Source organism: Podarcis filfolensis (genome assembly GCF_964270895.1).
Source record: "Podarcis filfolensis genome assembly, chromosome: 2".
NCBI lineage: Eukaryota > Metazoa > Chordata > Lepidosauria > Squamata > Lacertidae > Podarcis > Podarcis filfolensis.
The window spans coordinates 6815113-6823850 of record NC_139605.1 but is presented as its reverse complement, the minus strand read 5'-3'; the positions used below and the strand labels follow the sequence as shown (position 1 = coordinate 6823850).

Below are 8738 nucleotides of genomic sequence, written 5' to 3'. Positions count from 1 at the left end.
ATAAAGTTTTCCCATTCTAGATTTGATTTTTTCTCATCTTGGTGCCTGATCTTCACGGTAAGTTTAGCCATTGCGGCAGAGTCAGTCATCTTAGTTATCCATTCTTTCTTTGGGACCTTTTCTTCTTTCCACATCTGGGCTGGTAGCATCTGGCCCCTGTAGTCGCATAAATAAACAGTCTCTTTTGCTTCCTTGGCAATTCTTCTATTGCACCTATTAAAAAACAGCCTCTGGTTGTTGTTTTTTACAAATGTAATTTTAAACATTTTTTAAGTTCATTGTATATAATTTCCCAGACCCCTTTACTTTTTTACATGTCCACCACATATGAAAAAAATGTACCTACTTTATCCTTACATTTCCAGCATAAATTAGAGGTATCTTTAGACATTTTAGCAAGCTTTACTGGAGTCAAATACCATTGGTACATCATCTTCATACAATTTTCTTTTAATGAACTACATGCTGTGAATTTTTTTTATCTCTTTCCACGGCTTTTCCCATCATTCAAGTGGTATATGTCTTTTGCCCAGTGAGATTGAATATTCCAGGCTGTGAGGTCTTTCCCTGCTTTGATAAATGACACACCAGATCACTTAGAGATATGCTACTACATACTGACTTGCAACACACACCTAAACAGCAGACCTTGACCACAGCTCCACAAGGTTTATTCAAATGCGGACATTGCACTGCTTGTAGGTATGCATCACAAGTGGAAGAATTTTCTAATAGTAGAGGCTTTAAATTTACCATACAATCTTGGCCACATGTGCAAATGTGCAATTCCTCGCCCGCCCTCAAATAAAAAAAATAGTATAAATGGTCTCTAGAAAAGAAGAACATTTCTAAGTGATACATGCCATTGGACCCTTTGATGGTGTTTTATGGTAATGTACCATTCTGTTCAAATCAGTAAGTAGCAACATTTTATATTCAGATACTATTTTTATATTATTATAAACATTAAGAAGAGCTGCTTGATCAGGTCAGTGGTCCTTCTAGGGCAGCATCCTGTTCTCACAGTGGCCAACCAGAGGGAACCAGAGGGCAGGATCCGAGCAGAAGAGCCCTCTCCTCTCCTGCAACTGGTATTGAAAAGTATTGCTGCCTCTGAGGTCTGTGGGTGAAGAAAATATTGTGCATAGAATCATAGAGTGGAAGGGCCCTGTGGGTCATCTAGTCCAACCCGCTGCAATGCAGGAATCCATGATGATGCTGGCATCCGTCTGTCTCGGGAGACCATGGAGGAGTGTGCCTTTGGGGGTGAGGTCAAGATGTTGGGAGAGTTGCAGGGCCTTCTCTGGCTGTAGAGACCAATATGGGGGACATGTTTATTCTATGACCTATGGATCCCTTTCGCTCAGATATGGGGGGAGAGGGAATCAACTCAGCAGGGAGAGAGAGAGAACATTCCTGGAAGGGGTGGGCACAGTGTAGGGAAATAATGCATAGACAGGAAAAAACAGAAAAACGTGAAGGGGTGCTGAAATTGCGCTCAAATAATATCGAGGGCACAGGTGAAAGGCAAAGCAAGTTTCTAGCCCTCTTGCTTCGGAATGAAGAGCTGTTTAAATAGGAACCAAGGAAGCTGCCTAGTCCAGAACCAGACCATTGGACCATCTAGAGCCGTGCTGTCTGCACAGACTGGAAGCATCTCTCCAGGTTTCAGGAAGGGATGATTTCCTAGCCCTGCCGGAAGATGTCGGTAATCGAACCCGGAACCTTCTGCACCCAAGAGCCACTTTCGCCTTTTAAGAGACACCACCCTCAGAATTCAGCAGCCACCATAGATCTCTGGGAGTTACCAGGATGAAACTGTCTCACCTGCTGCTGCTTCTCCTCTGCCCGGCTCAGGAGGAAATCTTTGGCCAGGGCCACCGCCTGGGAACTGGTCTCCACTCCCTGATCCTTCACCCAGTTCTCCATCTCTGGGGGAGGACAGCCAGGAATTGCTCCAGGACCACCAGATCCAGGATCTGAGCCTCGGTGTGTCGCTCTGGCTCCAGCCACTCCCTGCAAAGGCGGTGGAGTCGGCTGCAAACCTCTCGGGGTCCCTGGGCCTCCTGGTAGCAGGAATGCCTGAATCTCTGGCGCTGAGCATGTGAGCTGAGGGCGTCCCCATCCAGGAGGGTCTTCATAGCTCTTCCCAGGATCTCCCAAATGGGGCACTTTGGGGATTTGGACAGCAGCCTCCAATATGGCTGAAGGATTGTCCCCTGCAGCCTCTTTTCCTATTCTTTCCAGGTTCTGCTTCAAGCCAAAGGCTGGCCAAGGGAGCGTGGACCACAAAGGGGCAGAGCCAGAGGTGGGGGAACCTCAGGTCCTGCTCCAAGCTGCTCTGGGTTGCAGCAGGATCCGGCCCCAGCCTCCCTGCTTGCTTCCTTCCATGCATCCAACCTCTGCAGCCTCTCTTCTGCAAAAGAACCATGCACAAGGGAGGAGGGGCGCTTGCCCTGGAGGACCAAGCGGCTCCTCCAGTTTCCTGCCTCTCTAGGAATCCTACACTTGATATTTAACCCTTGGAAGGCCAAGGCAGCCAACCCTTGGAAGGCCAAGGTGGAAGAAAATCTCTCCCTTTTGGGGAACTCTGATCTCTATTTTGACAAGGATGGGACATCTTGGGCAATGGTGAGAGGCAGTGTGGTGTAGTGGTTACAGTGCTGGACTATGGCCTTGGGAGACCAGGGATCAAATTCCCCACTGGGTGGCCATGGGGCCAGTGAATGCCTCTCAGCCTAGCCTACCTCACAGGGTTGTTGTATGGGATTAAAGGAGGAGAGAAAGAACCATGTATTAAAGGGACCCCTGACAATTAGGTCCAGTGGCGGATGACTCTGGGGTTGTGGTGCTCATCTCGCTTTACTAGCTGAGGGAGCCGGTGTTTGTCCACATGCAGCTTCAGGGTCATGTGTCCAGCATGATGAAGCCGCTTCTGCCAAACCAGAGCAGCGCATGGAAACGCCGTTTACCTTCCCGCCGGAGTGGTAACTATTTATCTACTTGCACTGGTGTGCTTTTGAACTGCTAGGTTGGCAGGAGCTGGGACTGAGCAACGGAAGCTCAACCTGTCGCGGGGATTCAAACCGCTGACCTTCTGATCAGCAAGGCCTAGGCTCTGTGGTTTAGACCATAGCGCCACCCGCATCCTAAAAACTGCATTTAAAACAGAATTCAGTTTTTAGCATTGTCTCCTGGATGAGGTGGGCTTTCCTTTTGGGGTCTGGGGTTCAGCAGCTCTCTGCCAGGAATTCCCAGGAAGGGATTCTGCCTTGTGAAAGCATTTTAGTGAAAGCATTTTAGTGAACGACAGACATATGGGGGGAACCAGAGGACAGTTTCTAAGAAGGCAGTAGAGTTGAGATGTAAAATTTCCGGAAATTTTGAAACCCCGTTATTTCCGGGGGGAAAGGAAAATTTGGAAAAAATTTGGGGGGGGGGATTCAGTGTGCAGTGCAACAATAGAAGACACAACATATACATGCAGCTTATTCTATCTCACTTTCTCAACTACTGCTATCATTTTCCATTTCTTCTTCCTCTTCCTCTTTGTCATTTTCCCCATGGAATTCTAAAAAACGGCTTTGGGGGAAATGGGGGGGGACTGTCCCCCCCATTTCCCCATTTTTTTCCTCAGATATGCAGATGACACAACCTTGATGGCAGAAAGTGAGGAGGAATTAAAGAACCTTTTAATGAGGGTGAAAGAGGAGAGCGCAAAATATGGTCTGAAGTTCAACATCAAAAAAACGAAGATCATGGCCACTGGTCCCATCACCTCCTGGCAAATAGAAGGGAAGAAATGGAGGCAGTGAGAGATTTTACTAAACGACAAAACAACAACAAGGTGCTACAGGAAGGAATCTTTTTAAAAAAATTCTTCTGTTTCGACTACGACAGACCAACATGGTTGTTGTTGTTGTTGTTGTTTAGTCGTTTAGTCGTGTCCGACTCTTCGTGACCCCATGGACCAGAGCACGCCAGGCACTTCTGTCTTCCACTGACTCCCGCAGTTTAGTCAGACTCATGTTTGTAGCTTCGAAGACACTATCCAACCATCTCGTCCTCTGTCGTCCCCTTCTCCTTGTGCCCTCCATCTTTCCCAACATCAGGGTCTTTTCCAGGGAGTCTTCTCTTCTCATGATGTGGCCAAAGTATTGGAGCCTCAGCTTCACGATCTGTCCTTCCAGTGAGCACTCAGGGCTGATTTCCTTAAGAATGGATAGGTTTGATCTTCTTGCAGTCCATGGGACTCTCAAGAGTCTCCTCCAGCACCATAATTCAAAAGCATCAATTCTTCGACGATCAGCCTTCTTTATGGTCCAGCTCTCACTTCCATACATCACTACTGGGAAAACCATGGCTTTAACTATACGGACCTTTGTTGGCAAGGTGATGTCTCTACTTTTTAAGATGCTGTCTAGGTTGGTCATTGCTTTCCTCCCAAGAAGCAGGCGTCTCTTAATTTCGTGGCTGCTGTCACCATCTGCAGTGATCATGGAACCCAAGAAAGTAAAATCTCTCACTGCCTCCATTTCTTCTCCTTCTATTTGCCAGGAGGTGATGGGACCAGTGGCCATGATCTTCGTTTTTTTGATGTTGAGCTTCAGACCATATTTTGCGCTCTCCTCTTTTACCCTCAATAAAAGGTTCTTTAATTCCTCCTCACTTTCTGCCATCAAGGTTGTGTCATCTGCATATCTGAGGTTGTTGATATTTCTTCCAGCAATCTTAATTCCGGCTAGGGATTCATCCAGCCCAGCCTTTCGCATGATGAATTCTGCATATAAGTTAAATAACCAGGGAGACAATACACAGCCTTGTCGTACTCCTTTCCCAATTTTGAACCAATCAGTTGTTCCATATCCAGTTCTAACTGTAGCTTCTTGTCCCACATAGAGATTTCTCAGGAGACAGATGAGGTGATCAGGCACTCCCATTTCTTTAAGAACTTGCCATAGTTTGCTGTGGTCAACACAGTCAAAGGCTTTTGCATAGTCAATGAAGCAGAAGTAGATGTCTTTCTGGAACTCTCTGGCTTTCTCCATAATCCAGCGCATGTTTGCAATTTGGTCTCTGGTTCCTCTGCCTCTTCTAAATCCAGCTTGCACTTCTGGGAGTTCTCGGTCCACATACTGCTTGAGCCTTCCTTGTAGAATTTTAAGCATAACCTTGCTAGCGTGTGAAATAAGTGCAATTGTGCGGTAGTTGGAGCATTCTTTAGCACTGCCCTTCTTTGGGATTGGGATGTAGACTGATCTTCTCCAATCCTCTGGCCACTGCTGAGTTTTCCAAACTTGCTGGCATATTGAGTGTAGCACCTTAACAGCATCATCTTTTAAAATTTTAAATAGTTCAGCTGGAATACCATCACTTCCACTGGCCTTGTTATTTGCAGTGCTTTCTAAGGCCCATTTGACTTCACTCTCCAGGATGTCTGGCTCAAGGTCAGCAATCACACTACCTGGGGTGTACGAGGCATCCATTTCTTTCTGGTATAATTCCTCTGTGTATTCTTGCCACCTCTTCTTGATGTCTTCTGCTTCTGTTAGGTCCTTACCACTTTTGTCCTTTATTATGGCAATCTTTGAACGAAATGTTCCTTTCATATCTCCAATTTTCTTGAACAGATCTCTGGTTCTTCCCATTCTGTTGTTTTCCTCTATTTTCCTCTACATGGTTACCTACCTGTAACTCGGTATTTCATCAGCAGAGTTCTATTCTGAAACATTGCCTTTCACTAGACTATGCAACAAGGAAACTGTCTCACTAACACACATGTATTTTTAAATGTTTGACTGCTCTTCCGTGCAAAACTGATGTATCTAAAAATTGTATTTAAAACATAATTGGGTTTTTTAATATGTGCTGGATGAGGTTACATCTTCTTCCTTTCCCAGATTATAAGATAAACAAATACCTGCACATAGCTGCATAGTGGATTTCACATTTCCAGATTGTGTGTGTGTGTGGGGGGGGGGGTGTTACAGGAAATTCTAGGGGAGGGGAGAGCTGGGGGGAGAACACACAGCACAAATACATCCCATCAGGAACCGGCCACTGCCTGGATATTTCGGAGACATAAAACTGAAATCCCTCCTAGGCAGATGAAGGTGAAGAAACACACATCCTGAAACACTGACCTATTATCACTCTAGACACAGGCTGGAAAATCAATGCATCTTCTATACTGTTCTAATTTCTCTCTCGGCCAAAGGTGTCATGGACTTTGAAGACACTCGAACTCAGAACGCAAGGGAGAAGCGTGCCAAGAGGAAGGCATGCATGGCAAACCCTAACCATGATCAACTCCCACCTGGAAAGCTATGTCCCCACTGTGGAAGGACGTGTGGGTCCAGAATTGGCCTACACAGTCACTTATGGACTCATTGGTTTTTTGAAATAAAATTTTATTCATTTTTCTTTTTCATTCATTACATACATCTCAAAGTCTTAACATTTACTATGTATTCCTTCCTCACGCCCCTCCTAGGCTTCCCCAACTTCCTCTTCTGGTTTCTTACTCTTTTCACCCACCTTGCTACCTCCTAACAGAAAAAGTTATTAATAACATAACATCAAACCTAAATACATAAAAGTAAACACACCATATTTCTCTATCTTCTACACATTTTCTAATACTAATAGTGTGAATGTTTATTTAAATCCTGCCATCAAGCCTATCGACTTTGTTTCTATAAATGGTTCCCATTGTTTTTCAAAGTCTCTGTTGTCCTTTTCTCTTAGTCTGTCTGTCATTTTTGCCAGTTCTACATCATCATCATCATTTTTAATTTGTATACCGTCTTTCAATTTTACAATACTCAAGGCGGTTTACAAGCTGAAGAAACAGAAAATGTGCATCTTATAACAATCTAATGCAATATAAAAATGTGATAATAAAACGTAACTTTAAAATAGGCAACCTCCATCCGAAAAGTAACATTCAACAATCATTAGAACAGTATAAAATAATAGTATCAACATATAAAAGTTAAACAGAAATCCACTCAACAGTTACAATAATATCTAAACTGTAATCAATAAAACAATGGCAAGCCACAGTACATAAAACAATACGATACACATTGAGAAGCAGAGAGTGGGGCAAGGCAGGTGGAAGGAGGCCTTGCCTGATGGAGTCTCTCCCCTCATAGTTCTTCCTCCAGGCACAGCTCCCTTATGAGGACTCCTAGGGCCGGAGGGTGGGGCAAGGCAGGTGGAAGGAGGCCTTGCCTGATGGAGTCTCTCCCCTCACAGTTCTTCCTCCAGGCACAGCTTCCTTGTGAGGAGACCCAGGGCCGGAGGGTGGGGCAGGGCAGGTGGAAGGAGGCCTTGCCTGATGGAGTCTCTCTCCTCATAGTTCTTCCTCCAGGCACAGCTCCCTTATGAGGAGACTCAGGGCCGGAGGGTGGGGCAAGGCAGGTGGAAGGAGGCCTTGCCTGATGGAGTCTCTCCCCTCATAGTTCATCAACTTCTCTTGCCATGGTTCTTTACTTGGTATTTCTCCAGTCTTCCAATTTTGTGCAATCAACATTCTTGCTGCTGTACATAAATAAAGTCCTCTTTCCTTTCCTTATGTCTTGGCCTAAAATACCTAGTAAGAAGGCTTCTGGTTTTTTTAGAAAAGTTATTTTCAACATTTTCTTCAATTCATTATATATCATTTCCCAATAGGCTTTTACCTTTTTACAATCCCACCACATATGATAAAACGTACCTTCTATTTCACATCTCCAACACTCTCTTTTCATTTTTATACATTTTTGCCAGTTTAACCGGTGATAGATACAATCTATACATCATTTTCACATAATTCTCTCTCAATAGTATATAATCTGTAAATTTCAAATTTACTTTCCACAATTTTATCCAATCTTCAAATTGTATGTTATGGCCCATTTAATCATTACCGATTTTACTTCTTCATCTTTGGTTTCCCACTCCAAAAGAATGTTATATGCCTTTTTAAATAATTTTGTATTTTCTTCTATCACTTCCTGCTTGGAATTTGATAACCTACTATGAGAAGCCTTTCTTATTGTCCTCTTTAAAGATATCCTTTAATTGTCTATGATGCAGCCAGCATCATAGATTTTATTTCATCTTTTATTTCGTCATATTCTTTCAATTTTAACTTTCCCTCTTGTTCAACCAGCAATTCTCTATATGGCCACTCTCCCCCCACCCCCAATGTTTTAATTGATAGTGCTTTAATAGGCGATAGCCACCAGGGTGTTTTTGGTTCTAATAAATCTTTATATTTCTCCCATACTTTAAACAATGATCTTCTTATTAAATGGTTGTGGAATCCTTTGTGTACTTTTGTTTTTCCATACCAGAGGTAGGCATGCCATCCAAACCTATTATCACCTCCTTCCAAGTCTGTTATTTCCTCCCTCTCTAGCTTGATCCAATCTTGGATCCAAATTAGGGATGCAGCTTCATAATACAATTTTAAGTATGGAAGTGAGAATCCGCCTCTTTCTTTCACATCTGTCCAATTTTTTTTTTTATCCTTGGCTTTTTCCAATTCCAGACAAATCTTGATATTTCTCTCTGCCATTATTTGAAGCACGCATCCCCTGTTATTACTGGAACAGTTTGGAAGAGAAATAACATCATTGGGAGTCCATTCATTTTTATAGTTGCAATTCTTCCCATCAAAGAGAGATTCATCCTGGGTTCATTCAACATGGGTTTCCAAATTTCTTTTAATTTCCTGCCACTTTTTTTCA

General features: G+C 43.7%; 2 protein-coding genes across 3 annotated transcripts in view; one reads left to right on the top strand and one right to left on the bottom strand.

Moving 5' to 3' along the window:
* The window catches only part of LOC310756979 (uncharacterized protein), a 131343-nt gene that overhangs the window by 56814 nt on the left and 65791 nt on the right, over window positions 1–8738 (top strand). The window lies entirely within an intron of this gene.
* Window positions 1–8738, bottom strand: part of LOC310756671 (uncharacterized protein) — a 69214-nt gene that overhangs the window by 40085 nt on the left and 20391 nt on the right. The gene's annotated exons all lie outside the window — the stretch shown is intronic.